This window comes from Dermochelys coriacea, chromosome 20 (genome assembly GCF_009764565.3).
Source record: "Dermochelys coriacea isolate rDerCor1 chromosome 20, rDerCor1.pri.v4, whole genome shotgun sequence".
NCBI classification, from domain to species: Eukaryota; Metazoa; Chordata; order Testudines; family Dermochelyidae; genus Dermochelys; species Dermochelys coriacea.
In genome coordinates this window covers 9100450-9116330 of record NC_050087.2, presented here as the reverse complement: position 1 = coordinate 9116330, position 15881 = coordinate 9100450, and the positions used below count along the sequence as shown (strand labels likewise).

The window sequence follows — 15881 nt, the reverse complement described above, 5'->3', positions numbered from 1 at the left end:
TTCCCTGTCTGTGCGTCCCCTGTGGCCAGGCATCCCCCGTGAAATGGCCGATCACGCGGCGCTGGTGGCTCGGTTTGTTCGGTTCCCCTCCTCCACCCTCGCTCTGTCTCATTTTCCCTCTATTTATTCTTTTTTTTTTTTCCCCTCGAGAGAAAAAACGTTGCTCTCAGCACGAGAAAAAATAAATAGCAGTGAGCAGCAGCGGAGATGGATGCAGGGAGCAGGGCGGCTGCAGAACATCCAGGGGAAGAGCTTAATGATATGATGCTTCCTCGCTAATGAACTTCTCCTTGTGTTCACACACAGCCTGCTGTTCTAGCTCCCCCTCCAGTCCCCCCAAGCAAACAGCCAGCCCTGCCGAGGGGCTGAGCTAGTCCCCATCACCCCACTTCCTGCACGGGGGAGCTGGCCCATGTCCCCACTTGCAGCTGGCTTTGGTGGTGCTGCAGAGCGGCATTGGTGGAGGCTTGGTCGCCCCTTTAGGGAATGGGGGTGGTCATGAGGTGCTTCCATGTCCTCCCCCCCACCCTGACAACCACGGGCTCAGGGTCTGGGCGAAGTAACCCTGGGCCCATTCAGAGTGGGGTCAGCTAAGCAAGGCTAGCTCAGAGGGGTGGGGAATAGAGCACGGAGCCTTTCTCCTCTAGGGGGTGCCCATCTGGCAAGGGGGCTGGAATGGGACACAGGAGCCTGTCTGCCCTAGGGGGCGCTGCTGGTAGCAATTGAACTCTTACCCGCTGCCACCCCATTCTGCTGCCTCAGGGGCCCCCTGGCTGCAGTTCATTCTGGCCCCCAGCACTCCCTTAGAGTCCACAGAGGTGAAAGACTGATGCCAGCTGAGGATCTAGTTTCTTATCTGGCTACTAGCCTCAACCAATGGCCCCTGGCCTGAGGGATGGTACCAGGCACAGCTCCGTGCAGGACATCTTGGGGTATGAGGCTCCAGACAGGCACGATGAAGGAAGTGGGGTCAATGGGGGGACTGGGGCAAGAACAGCAGCCTTGGTTATCATCACTTTATAAATGGGGAAATGGGGCAGAGAGAAGGGCTCAGGTCACACAGTTAGTGGCACAGGACCCAGGAGTCCTGACTTCCAAGCCCCACCTGACCCTAACTCCCAGAGCCCACTCCCCTCTAAAACCCAGGAGTCCTGACTCCCAGCTCCTGCTACTCTGGCCTTACTCAGTAGATCCCGTCACAGAGCTGGGAATAGAACCCAGGAGTCCCAGCACACAACCCCACCCCCACACTCATGCACCCCACCTTAACCACTAGAACATGGTCCCTTGGCATTGCTGGAAATAGTTGCCAGTCACATGATCAGTCCTATGCCCTCAGACATGGGGGGTGGATTAAGGAGGGGCCATGCTTGAAGCCACCCTGTTGCGCTAATCATGGAAGGCATCCAAAATGGTGGACAGGGACAATCTGTACAGATGTAGCCGACGTGGGCGGGGTGGAGAAAAGGACTTGGAGAATCCAGACGCCTGGGTTCTATTTCCACCGGTAGGAGAGGAGTGGTGTCTAGTGGTTTGGGGAGGGGCTGGAAGCCAGGACGCCTGGGTTCTGTGTGTGCTCCACTCTGTAAGAAGGGGATAATAACTGACACTCACATTAAAGACAGTCAACATACAATCTCAGTGATTTTTAAAAAAGGAACTAAGAGTAGCTTAGGTCCAATGCCAGCCCCTACCCCAAAACCCTCTGCCAATTTTTATACACTTTATAGGCCCCCCACTCATGTAAGACCCACACCAAACAAACAGGGGGATCTGCCCATAGACAGACAGCAACAGAGACCCAAGAAAATGCTGCAAAGCATAAACTGGGCAAACTCGGAAGGCTATTTGCCTGGCTCCTGTCGCTGCAGCGATGCCAACCCCGACTGGTGAAAAATAACGATGGGCCTCAAACCAAATCTTGAGATTGGCTTCAAAATCATGAGATTTTATAAATACTTGGCAGGGTGTTTTTATTCACTTCCTGCTATGGGGACTTTTAAAAGGTCACCTGGTTCAAGCTTTTCTTTGCAGTGAAGAAGGCTAGACAGGGAGGGTTTTTCCACCTGAGGAAATTAACAGAAAGAGCTACAGTGGAACATAGCGACTCCAGTCAAATTTCCCCATGCAGACAAGCCCTGATTGCTTTTTAATCAAATCGGGGAGGCTCACATGATTTGGTGACTGGTGCCTTAAGAAGAAAAAAAAATCCCCACACACAAATCCTGTCAGCCTTGTGCCCAAAGCACAAAGATTGCTATGAGTAACAATATGAAGGTTACATTAAAAAATTTCAGCCGGGTTCCTTTGTACAGGCAGTGGTGCCCAGAGGCAGAGCGGGGCAGTTTTATCATAAGAAAATGCTGATTTATAGACAACAAAACTTTTCAAGGACAAGTTGAAAGGTTTCTCAGGTCAAAACAAGACCCTGCAGTAACCCAGTGGTTTGGGCACTCACCTCTGCTGTGGAAAAGCAAGGTCCTGCTCTGACTCACTCCAGTGTAGAATGGGAACAAATTTGAAACTCTCAAATTCTCTCACAAAACACAATCAGTTTCCAGCCCAATAGCGCTTGGAACCCCCTTGTGCGAGGGGCTGTACAGAAGGGCTCATCACTTTCATTTTATTCCTGATAAACTGCCTTTCATTCATAGGGGTTTCCTCTCTCCCCCCCACCACACTGGGAATTAGCTGGCATCTTATTACCTGATCCCCTTTGGAAGCAGATTCGCACACATGGCAGGAGTTCCCCGGCAGTAAGGAAGGTGTGCACATATCCACATTTAGAGGAAAGTATTCTGCTTCTGGCAATCCCCCCCGCTGCTAGCGCACTGCACTGCTGCACACCGGGGTCGGCCTGGCTGTTCACCTCTCCTGCCCTGGCCTCATAAGGCTAGATTATCGATTCAGACAGGACCACTGTGAGCACCTCCTCTGACCGGTTTAACACAGGCCACAGGACTTCCCTGAATCAACTCCTGTTGGAATTGAAGCTGATCGTTTATAAAAACCTCCCATCTCGATTTAAACAGCGTCAGTGATGAAGAATCCACCACGATGCTTGGTGAATTGTTCCAACGGCTAATTACACCCCCTCCCCCAACCCAAAATCTGCCCTTTTTTCCTGTCTGAATGTTTCTAGTTTCAGCTTCCAGCCACTAGCTCTCCTTAGACCTTTGTCTTCTAGCAGGACTAGCCCATTATCATAGTTTTATTCCCCACGGAGGTACTTCGAGACAGAGATCACGGCACCCCTTAACCTTCGCTTTAAGAAGCTCCTTGCCTCTCAGCATAAGGCAGGTTCCCCCCCATTTAATCGTTCTCATGGCAACTCTCTGCCAATTTTTCCCCTTCCTTCTCGAACTGTGGGCACCAGACCTTGCCATGGTATTCCAGCAGCTGTCGTCCCACCCCCCCCGGCAGACACCGAGATAAAATAACCACTCACTGCTGCTTGCAATGCCCATTTATCCATCGGCCCGATGTCACCTCGGACACTCGCCCCTTGGGGCTTCCAACTCCAGGTGAGTTCAGGTACCACTTATGGCGTCCGCCGGCCCCCCGGCTACATCCCTGAACTCCTTGGGCCTCCGGGGAGAGGAACAGCTCCCGGCTCATCACAGCCACGACAACTGTCCCCTAGAGCCGAACAGCCCACACGCCAGTCTGATTTTTTTTAAACAAAACTTTATTGGTAATTGTTTCAAATATGTTTACAACAAAGCACACTGTTAAAGAGGAAGTGCGGGCTGGGGGGGTTGTTTTGTTTTTTCCAGTGAAACCAATTTTGTTGGAGGACACAGATGTGTTTCCCAGGGCGGGGCAGATCATATCCCCACCCCTCTAGATGGGAATCTCAAGCTTCTTTGTGGGAAAGGGGGATTTTGAGTACAAGTTTAGAATAAGGGGTCTCCCACTCCCCACCAAACCAGATCCAGGCAAATCCCTACCCCCCGCCCACAAAAATAAAACACACAGGCAAGGAACTCGGGTCTTTCTCTTGATCAAATCCAACCCCGCCCCCACCTGCTCCGTGCGCACCCTCCCAGGGGGGCCGCTCGCCCTAGAACTCATCAAACTCCTTGGCACATATCTCAGTGCTGGAGACCCGGATCTCCTCTTCCTCACAGTCGTCGAAGTTACTCCTGTCGCCGGGGCCGTTGCACTTTGGTATAAAGGGAGCTTCCACCTGCGAAGGGAGTGGGGGGAGGTTGGGGATGAGGTGAGGGATGAACATTTGTATTACCCATCCCCTGCCACTCCTGGGTCTGCTAGGGGCGCAGTCAGGCCCCAACTTTGCAACAAGGCAGGCAAGGATCAGCCCCGCCTCCCCACCTACTATCCAGCCAGAAACCCACACTTTGCAATCACAGAAGGGGGAGCCCATGACCCCCCTTAGGATCCAAGGATCACGACCCCCAGCACCCTCCTTAACAGCCCAAGATGAGGAACCCCAGCACCCTTAAGGGATAAAGGATCGTGCTCCTTAGCAATCAGGTGAGGGATGCGGATCAGCACCTCCTCAAACCCTCTTTTATCGAGCCAGAACCCTCTCCTCTCACTTTGCAATCAGGGAAGGGCAGGGGATCACGAGCCCCTTTATCCCTGTAAGAGCCCCCACTTGCATCATCAGGAGGGTTTTAATCAGGACCTTCAGCCCAGCCCTCTCCCACCAGACATGGAGGTATAACGCCATTAGCTGGCAGCAACAGTAGTAGTCTATTATCCTCAGGGGGTGGGGACAGGACCTTGCTTTTGCCACCACGTTACAAACAGGTGACTGAGGGCTCCCTACTTTAAACCAATGCTGGGTGAGCACATCTCCCCCTAGTGGTTGGACCCAGCCACAACACCCTGCTGCAGAGTCCCAGTAACCAAAGCGCTCCTAGAGGCCTTGGCACGGATGATCCCAGGTTCAATTCCTGCTGATGGAGGCTGCACCAGGTGGGAGTTACCCAGGCTCTCCTCTGCTCACCGCCACCCTCCTACCTTCCTCTGATAGACGGCAATACAGTCAGTGGTAGGAAACCACTTGTGGTTCTTGATGTCGTTGACCCCGTTCTTGAGGTTGCCAAAGCGTTTGGTGAGGTCCCCCTGCAGCAGGTTCTGGAGCAGGTCCCTCAGGTCCGAGCTGAAGTAAGACGGGAACCAGACCTGGGGTGGGGAGGAGAGACAGAGGTCTGCCCTGCCCTCAGTATTCATAGATACACCTAGTAATGTACAGCCCCTAGCACAAGGGGGTCCTAGGCTACACCTGGGGCACCTAGGCACTACCATAATACACCTAGTAATGTACAGCCCTATAGCACAATGGGGTCCTAACCCATGACTGAGGCTTGAAGGCATTATTGTAATACACCTAATGATAAATAACAAGCCCTTTTAAAACACTCTAGGACAATGAGTGGACAAGAAGTGTGGGGGGGGCTACCGAGGACTGACACAGGAGCTGAAATGGTTAATTAGCAGCAGCCCCCCAGCTCTTATTGAGCATTTTTCCTCCACAGATCTCAAAGCAGGGCTGCCGCATCACTATCCTCATTTTACATAAGGGGAAACTAAGGCACAGGGAGACGTGACTTGCCCAAGGTCACCCAGTAGGCTGGTAGGAGAACTGGGAACAGAACCCAGGTCTGTTGAGTTCCCACTAAGCCACACAACTTTGCTTTTTTAAAACCCCACTAGGTTTAAAGCTGACCGTGTCCGGCACAAGTGCTTTGAGATCCATGGCGAGAAGGCGCTGGGTTGGGCAGAGGAATATTATGGGAATATTATCGTTACTATGGTGATGAGTGCTCTACCAGTGCTTGGAGGTGACTGATGTGTTTAAGGAACATTTAGTCTTGCGACGTTGCAGAGTTGTGGAGAGTTTTGCAATTCAAGACAATGTATAAGAAAACCAAAAGCACCTGTTCCAGGAGTCCCCATGAGAGTTACAGGGAGCGCAATGGTGGTGGGGTGGGGAATGGAGTTCATGTGTTGGAGAAATAGGGTACACGGCAAGGGAGGGCCCATGTGTGGGGCGTAGGAGTGGGGGACACAATGGGGAGGATGTCCATATGTTGGAGAACAGGAGTACGTGGCAAGGGAGGGTCTATGTGTTGGGGTGCAGGGGGAATGGGGTATATGACAGGGAGGATGCCCATGTGTTGGGGATTGAGGAGCATGGGAGGGCATGAGCATGTGTGGGGTGCATATAAGCATCTCTCTGATCAGTTGCTGAGACTTGGCACCCCCCTTTTGCTGGCAAAATCCCGCCCCCCACAAAATCACACAAGTGTCCCCTCCCACAGCCCAAATACCTTGCCAAAGATGATCTTCTTGTAGAGCTGAACGGTCTGGTCCACAAAAAATGGGGGGTAACCAGCCACCATCTCGTAGATGAGGATGCCCAGAGCCCACCAGTCCACAGCCTTGTTATAACCCTGCCCAGGGAAAGCAGGCTGGGGTCATGCACCGAACATTTGGGGGGTGGGGATCAGCTAGAGATCAGGCAGCAGACAGGCCCTCCCCAGCTCACCTTGCTGAGGATGATCTCGGGGGCCAGGTATTCCAGGGTCCCACACAGAGTCCAGGTTCAGCCTTTCACCCGCTTGGCAAAACCAAAATCCGTCACCTAGAGCCAAAACACAGAGAGGGGAGAAGCTGGATCAGCCTGGAGGCTGTGACAGCAGGAGGGGAATGGGGGGGGAGCAGATGACTGATGTATTCTGTCCGTGTTACGTTTCTGGGTGTCTTGGCTTTGGGAAGGGGATGGCAGCAGAGAGAGACTTGGGCAGGGAGGAGATCACGGCAGGGAGCCAGGAGCCAGCGCTGGGATGGGGATGGGAAGGAGTGGGGGAGGGGCATCACCTCAATATAGCCCTGCTGGTCTATCAGGAGATTCTCTGGCTTCAGGTCTTGGTAGATGAGATCCAGCAAGTGCAGGTACTCAAAGGTCAAGACGATCTGAGCAGCGTAGAACTGAGCGCAAGGTTCACTGCAATGAGGTGAAGGAGAACATGGGCATCCCGGGCCAGATCCGCCCCCGATCAGCCAGCCCAGCATCCTCAGCCCCCTGCCGCCCCCACCTTCACCTCAGTGGCGTAGCTAGGGGAAACAAGTGGCGCTTTTTGAATGTCTTGGCGATAAAAAAAAAGAAAGTGCCACCTGCTACAGGTCTTCGGCGGCACTTGAGTGAGGGCCGGCCGCCAGAGCGCCGCTGGGGGAGTGAAAGCGCCGCAGCAGGTGGCGGCTTTTTTCTGATCGCTCCCCCTGTTCCCTCCACCTGGCTACGCGGCTGCTTCACCTTCCTTATAGATCCCTGACTCCATCTACCCAGGCAAACCCAGACAAGATGCCCCAACCCTTCAAGGCCTGGTGGCCCCATCTGCCCTAGCCCACACATCCCACCCACCATTGCTAGACCCCTGACTCCACCCAGCCTGGCAAACCGCTCCCAGACCAGCATCTCCCCCCTAGCCCCAACACACACCCCCATGGACCTCCAGCTCCATCCAGCCTGGCCCCCTGGTATCCCTGCCACTGACTGTGGCTCATGCTGGCAGAAGATCTCAGCAGCTCTCCCCATGGGGAATCCCTTCCTGACCAGCCCAGCTGGGGATCAGGTCACGCCCTGCAGCATGAGGATCAAAGCCAGAATCGCTGCAGATGCTGCTAGTGGATAAAAGGTCTAGTTCTCTACTGAACTAAATCCCAAATTTACAGCTGTGGAAACTGAGGCACAGAGTGATTTTCTCCCTTCCCCACAAGAAGTGAATGGCAGAGACAGAATTAGGACCCAGCTCTAACCATTAGCAACGCTGTCCCCAATACTGGCTCCTGTGGCAATGCTCACCTGAACCTCCCGATCTGCCGTAGGTGGGATGACATCTCCGCGCCTGGGATGTATTCCTTCACCATGTACAGATTGGAGTTATCCTAGAAGGAAATGCAGGAAAAACTGAGTGCAAGGGATGGAGCCTTCCGGCCCCCAGTCGGTGCCTGCAACACCGGGATGAAACGGCTCACCACACCCCTGCTCCTTTATTAGCCCAATCCTTTTCAGGGCACTAACCCCACACTCCTCAAGGGAGCCTGATGCACTGGCCTGGCTTCCCCATAGCACACAATGCAGTGCACCCGCTGTCTGGGACATAATAGCCTACTACTGCCACCAGCTGCTGCTGTTACTCCTTTGGCTCAAGATCCAGAGGGGCTTCGCTTGGAGCCGAAGGTCCCAGGCACACACCTGCAGTGGGAGTTGCTGCACAGACGTGGCTGGGGAACAGACTCACTAATGAGAGGGCGCAAGGTTTATTTGCTTGGAATATTTAGTACTAGCACCCTAGAAAATTCAACCCCTCCCCCACCTCCGGTGTAGGGGCAGCGATGGGCGGGGCTGCATGTATCCAATGAAGTGAACTGTCCACTGCATGCATCCGATGAAGTGAGCTGTAGCTCACAAAAGCTTATGCTCAAATAAATTTGTTAGTCTCTAAGATGCCACAAGTTCTTTTTTCTCAAAAGCAGTGTGTGAAATTGACCAGGCTGGCTCCCTCACCGCTGCAAAGTAACTCCGCTGAGCCCAGCAAAGCCATTCCACTAGTGGGCTATTCTCAACAGTTGACAAGAAGGGACGAAAAAAATCACTTTTGTAGTGCTAATGAGTTCAATGTAATCAAGGTGGCCCATTTCAAACAATTGACAAGAAGGTGTGAGTATCAGCAGTGGGGAAATTAGTTTTTGTAGTGACCCATCCACTCCCAGTCTTTATTCAGGCCTAATTTGATGGTGTCCAGTTTGCAAAGTAGTTCCAGTTCTGCAGTTTCTCGTTGGAGTCTGTTTTTGAAGTTTATTTTGTTGAAGAATTGCCACTTTTAAGTCTGTTATTGAGTGTCCAGGGAGACTGAAGTGTTCACCTACTGGTTTTTGAATGTTATAATTCTTGATGTCAGATTTGTGTTGCTAGGATATAGATATTCAGGCCTGCCTGTAAAGGCCTATATTTTAAGAATTTAGATATATATGTGTATCATTTAGCTAGTAATAGAGGTATACATGAAAGAATCTGTGTAAGGGTCTTCTCTCACTGTGACAGTCTGAGGCCCTGTTCTTACGCCAATGCCTTTGGCTAAGCAGCAGAGGCAGCCATAAGCTGGGAAGCGAACGGTCACATCCTCACATTCCAAACTAGTCAATATGGGGCTGTTAGGAAGGTGATCCAATCTGTCACCACCAGAGAAAGGGAAGAGCCTAGAAGGTGTAAAAGGAAATTTAGTTTGATAGTTTTCTGTCTGGTAAGAATTCACTTATCAATAGACACAGCTGGGAAACCCTTATGTCTTTATAGATGTAGTTGTGAAATCCTCACTTCTGTATTGTTTTGTCATTATAGTTCCCACTTTGCTATTGTTTATTTGTACGGTCTCTGTCTGGTTCTCTGATTGTTTCTGTCTGCTGTATAATTAATTTTGCTGGTAAAAACTAATTAAGGTGGTGGGATATAATTGGTTAGCTAATCATGTTACAATATGTTAGGATTGGTTAGGTAAATTTCAGTAGAATGATTGGTTAAGATATAGCTAAGAATATTACTATAAAAATTAGGAGCAAACAGGAAGTAAGTTGGGATTCGAAAATAAGGACAAAGGACCTTGGATTTAAGCTTGCTGGAAGTTCACCCCAATAAACATCGAATTGTTTGCACCTTTGGACTTCGGGTATTGTTGCTCTCTGTTCACGCGAGAAGGACCAGGGAACTGGGAGAGTGAAGGAATAAGCTCTCTAACGTGTCCATCTATTCTTTTGCGTAGAGACTGTCTGGTTTGGCCAATGTACATGGCAGAGGAGCATTGCTGGCACATGATGGCATATATCATATTAGTAGATGTGCAGGTGAACGAGCCCCTGATGGTGTGGCTGATGTGGTTAGGTCCTATGATGGTGTCCCTTGAATAGATATGCGGACAGACTTGGCAATGGGATTTGTTGCAGGGATTGGTTCCTGGGTTAGTGTTTTTGTTGTGTGGTTTGTAGTTGCTGGTGAGTATTTGCTTCAGGTTGGGGGGCTGTGTATTTTCCCTCTCTGCTGTATTTTCCACTCCTTGTATTTGATGAAGTGGGTTTTAGCCCACAAAAGGTTATGCCCAAATAAATTTGTTAGTCTCTAAGGTGCCACAAGGACTCCTCGTGGTTTTTGCTGATACAGACTAACACGGCTTCCCCTCTGAAACATTCCGCTAGTGAAAGCCGACCCGGCTCAGTGATGAGAACATGAGCTCTAAGCACCCACACACAAGCGGAGACCACTGCCCCTGTCCTCGAGCCCAGGGTCAATTTCCAGCTAGCCCTGGAGAGAGGGTCCAGTCGGGGCATGGGCACAGCACCCCATGCTGGACGGTCAGAGACCTTTTTCTGCAGCCACATTAGGAGAGCAGGAGCCAGCAGCCAAGAAGCAGAAAGTCACATCCTCACATTCCAGCTAAATTATATCAAAACAAGGTAATATCGGGCTGTTCAGAAGGCGATTCTGTCCTTCTAGGACCCACCATCACCAGACAAAGAAACAGATCTTAGGATGTTCAAAGGAATCACTTATCAGCCTTATCGTGCGGGTGTGAAATCTCTACATTTTTATTGTTTTCCCTTGCTGGTCCCCACTTCTCTATTGTTTATCTGTCTGCTTTCTGTCTGGTTCTTTGATTGTTTCTGTTACATAACTAATTTTACTAGGTATACATCAACTAAGGTGGTGGGATCCGACTGGGTAAAGAATTGTTTCACACTATGTTCGGATTGGTCGCAGAATTATTTTGTAATACTTCCGTAAAATGATGGGTTAAGGTAGAGCTAAGCAGGACTCAAGTTTCACTATATAAACTGGGGTCCAAAAGGAAGTTCTTGGAACCAGCTCCAGGACACAGCCCAATATCAGACCTCAACACCCTGCCAATGACACCGGGCAGAAGCTGGAGTCCCAGGATGACCTGATCCCAACTGGCCAGCAGGGAAAGTTGGTCTGCCTTATTCGGAGTGATGGGCATTGTATGCGGAGCGGGTGTATTCTGTTCTGGTAACTGTTAATAAATAGAGGTTAAGGATATTACTGTGTGAGGCTATTTCACTGGGAAAAGACCCTGCAAACCCACAGAGTGTGAGGTGATGCCCTGAGCCACCCAGGATCAGGGTAAAGGTGGGTGCCCTAGAGCGTACGGGGAACAATGCCTGAACCCTGCTGTCCTCGAAGGGGACGAAGGCAGCCTTTCCTTGATCTCCCTGCTCAGGCCGTTCTGGGCTGTGACATGGGCCTTCCTGACCCTCTACCAATGAGACAGGCCCCAACGCCCAGTCAGCACGTACCAGGCCAGACTCCTATCTCAGTGGGATAAATCCAGAGCAGTCGCATTGCTTTCAGTGAAGTTGTCCCACAGTTACACTCGCGGGGTATTTATTTTACACTGTCATAGGAGAAGCGACTGGCTCAGCGAGCCAGCCTGTGTGACAGCAGCCGCTGGCCCCAGTTCTACTGTGTCACCCGAGAGCTACATAGCCCAGCCCCAAGCAGCTGGCACGGAGCAGGTGGGACATTTCTATTGTAGCAGCTTCTGCGGACAAGGGGCCAGAGATCAAAGCTATTTAACCCTGGAACGATGAGTGGCCTCCAAGAAAACGACCCTTCCAGCACTGCCTACTGCTAACATACCCATCACCCTAGTCTCCAGGCTTCCGCAGGAGCTTCAATTTATCCTGCAGCCTCCTCTGAGCTGGTGACTCTTTGTCACTACAACCCACTAACCGCAGGCTTACAGATGAGGAGACAGGTCTCTCTTCAGAACCAGCCCCTCTTTAATCAGGCCAGCCACAGGGGATGCTGTGGAGCTCTAAGGCACAACTACCTTTGCTCTCCCCCTACACACAGGGTGTAGCTCACAGGCCCCAAAATTCAGGTTCAGGGAAGAGGGTCCAAGCCGCATCGCCAGGGGCCTGAATTTTAGCTTTCACAGAAACTCCATCAGGAGGAAACGATCCCACGTGATGGTTTCAAAATCTCCACAAAGTCAACTGTGCATAGAGTTAGGACTTCCTTTGAGACTCCCCTGCAAGCCAAACCTCATGTCCTAGGGCCAGCGCATGGGAGCCGGAAACTGAAACTGACTAGGAAAAGCAAAACTGACCAGGTTGCGGGGGGAAGTATCACTTTTCAAACCTGTAGTCAAAAGCAAAACAGAAGAGAGTGCAAAAGGGGAATGATCCAAACTGATTTTTCTTAGCTCCAAACCTGACCCCAGACATCATACCAGGAAGGTTTGTTCTCAGGATACAAGAGATGCAGACTGTGCCCTTCGACCCCTTCAGCACAGCTTTGGTTTTAAATAGGAAACAAATCAAGGGGATTGTGGGAGTCGGGGGCAGAGAGAGCCCAGAGCTGGGCTGGCAAGCGAAGGACACCTACCTTGAAAGAATACTCTAGCTTGTCGAGGAATGGAAAGTTGATGGCCTGGAGGATCCATTTCTCCTTGAGGGTGTGCTCAGTTTGTTTCATCTGCACTACCTGGGAGAGAAAAGGAAGTGGCAACATTAGATCTTCCTCTGTGGCGCAGCACCCCTACACCTCCCACAAACTCTCCTCTCCAGCGTCCCTACGCAGGGTTCATCCCCAAATCCCTCCCCTGCACTGGAGATTCCACGACCCCAGGCCCGATCTTTGCGGCAGCCCCCCAGCGTCTCACCTTCTGTTTATCCAGGATCTTCATGGCATAGTGATTCCCGATCTCTTTGTGTTTCACCAGCATCACCCTCCCAAATGAGCCCGTGCCCAGGGTCTTGATTCGATCAAACTGATCCAAACTGGCCGTGTTCTGGAAGGGGGAAAACAAACCTGATGTGGGGAGAGACTGGTCCTGGGGGCATCAGGAAGGAACCTGCCCAGGACAGTGGGATTTGCACTGCAAGACTGGAGGGATCCTTAATGACCCTGAGGGGGGTCAGAGCCAGGACCGGCTCCAGGCACCAGCTTTCCAAGCAGGTGCTCGGGGCGGCATTGAGAATGGGGTGGCAGTCAGTGTCCCGCAGCGGCAAGTTGGCGGCAGCTCTGGCGCTGTTCCGGCAGCGGTAATTCAGCAGCGACTGCTTGGGGCAGCAAAATTGGTAGAGCTGCCCCTAGTCAGAGCTTCGGTTTTTATAGCTCACCAGAATGGCAGCCCCTCCAGGGTCATCACTGTGAAAGGAGAGCGCCCCCTATTGAGCCCCCCTCTACCTGCAGCACAGCACCCCCTAGCTCTGCACTGGGGTTGTTCTTGAGAACATTGATATGAAGCAGATGTCACATTGTACCAGCGGAGGGCGTCAAAGGAAGCCACTACATTTTTAATGAGACACAGACAAGGGATTCCCTGTTCCTTGGGCAGAACCAAACTCCAGTTCCAGACAGGTGACCTGCCCAACTCCATTCAGTGGGGCTGGTGGGTTAGAGGCGGGAGCGGGGCTGGGAGTCAGGATTCCTGGGTTCTAGCCCTTGGTCTGTGAGGAGAGGGAGTGAAGTGTAGTGGTCAGAGGGCAGGAGACTAGGAGTCAAAAGATCTCTTCCTAGTTCTGCCACCAACTTCCTAAACTTCCTTTCTCCTCTGGGCCTCAGTTTCCCCATCTGTGCCATGGTGTTAATGACACAGGGTGTGCGGGAGGACTAGCAAAGTGACAGTGCTGCAGAGGGACCAGCAGCTCTGCCTCAGGAATTACCCACAACCACCTGAGGCGGGATTTCCAATGGGGACAGACCCAGGGCACTGGGGTACTGTGCTCAAGCGCAGGCAGTAAATAGAGGCTCTTTGAAGCGGGTCTCTGTTAGCACAATCCCCCTGGGAGCCAATCTGGGGCTGAGCTGGGCTGGACAACCACGCTGGAGCCTCGGGAGGAGGATGGGGGACACAGGCTGGCTCAGGAGGAGTCCCACATGGTTAGTGTCCCCCTCCCTCAGCAGAGTGGAGTTGAACCTACAGAGTTCTTGGCCCTCCAGTTACCAGAGAGCAGATTGAGGGGCAGGGGGAAGAGCAACATGGTCCACTCAGCCCCACCCCCAGGAGCAAAAACAACCCCCAGACCCTCAGAGGAGGCTGTGTGGCAAGGTGGCTCAGTGATGGGGAAAGAGATCTAGGGGGTGACTGCAGAGTAATCAGCCTGGGGCTGCAAAGGCCTTGATTGCAGGGGGCGGGGGGTGTGATCTGGGTTGTGGGCACAGTACCTGAGAGAGGTTCTCCCATTTCTTGAGGAAGTCTTCATTGGCTTTGGCTAAGAACTCCTCCATTGTAAGAGAAAGAGAGGGAGCAGTGTGAGGAGTCAGGAGGGGGGCACCCAGCCTGGTGGACAGAGCTCCCCTTTCAGTCCCCACCCCACTCAGCAAAGAGGCACACAGTCACAAAGGGGACGGGGATTTTAAGCGTATCAGCGGAATGGTGGTGCCTCATTGGCTACAAAGGGCAGTTCAGGTGGGATTGGCTAGAGAGAGGTCCATGTGGGGGCGCTCTCGCAACATCCCCACCCCGGTGCCCCTGGACACACCGAACAGCCCTGTCAGGGAGGGCTAATGCAGCCCCCAGCACCAAAGGGATACACTTGTGCCTCTATCCCCCTGCTGAACATGCCACTTGGGGTGCCTGGTCCATGCCCCTCGACACACAACCTGCACCCCACAAGGAGACACTCGTACAACCCTCCAGTCAAATGACGTTAAGATGCGTGGATCAAGTTGCCCTAATGGGAGGAACGTCCTACAGATGTGACTGATTCACTGCTGGAGAGAATGTTTCAGAGTAGCAGCCGTGTTAGTCTGTATTCGCAAAAAGAAAAGGAGTACCGGTGGCACCTTAGAGACTAACAAATTTATTAGAGCATAAGCTTTCGTGAGCTACAGCTCACTTCATCGGATGCATTTGGTGGAAAAAACAGAGGAGACATTTATATACACACACACAGAGAACATGAAACAATGGGTTTATCATACACACTGTAAGGAGAGTGATCACTTAAGATAAGCCATCACCAGCAGCAGGGGGGGGAAAGGAGGAAAACCTTTCATGGTGACAAGCAAGGTAGGCTAATTCCAGCAGTTAACAAGAATATCAGAGGAACAGTGGGGGGTGGGGTGGGAGGGAGAAATACCAGGGGGAAATAGTTTTACTTTGTGTAATGACTCATCCATTCCCAGTCTCTATTCAAGCCTAAGTTAATTGTATCCAGTTTGCAAATTAATTCCAATTCAGCAGTCTCTCGTTGGAGTCTGTTTTTGAAGCTTTTTTGTTGAAGTATAGCCACTCTAAGATCTGTGATCGAGTGACCAGAGAGATTGAAGTGTTCTCCAACTGGTTTTTGAATGTTATAATTCTTGACGTCTGATTTATGTCCATTCATTCTTTTACGTAGAGACTGTCCAGTTTGGCCAATGTACATGGCAGAGGGGCATTGCTGGCACATGATGGCATATATCACATTGGTAGATGCGCAGGTGAACGAGCCTCTGATAGTGTGGCTGATGTGATTAGGCCCTATGATGGTATCCCCTGAATAGATATGTGGACAGAGTTGGCAACGGGCTTTGTTGCAAGGATAGGTTCCTGGGTTAATGGTTCTGTTGTGTGGTGTGTGGTTGCTGGTGAGTATTTGCTTCAGATTGGGGGGCTGTCTGTAAGCAAGGACTGGTCTGTCTCCCAAGATCTGTGAGAGTGATGGCTCGTCCTTCAGGATAGGTTGTAGATCCTTGATGATGCGTTGGAGAGGTTTTAGTTGGGGGCTGAAGGTGATGGCTAGTGGCGTTCTGTTGTTTTCTTTGTTGGGCCTGTCCTGTAGTAGGTGACTTCTGGGTACTCTTCTGGCTCTGTCAATCTGTTTCTTCACTTCAGCAGGTGGGT

General features: G+C 51.6%; 1 pseudogene; it reads right to left on the bottom strand.

Annotated features, from left to right (window-relative positions):
- Nucleotides 1-3893: 3893 nt before the first annotated feature.
- Nucleotides 3894-14290, bottom strand: LOC119845986 (annotated as a pseudogene).
- Nucleotides 14291-15881: the final 1591 nt, after the last annotated feature.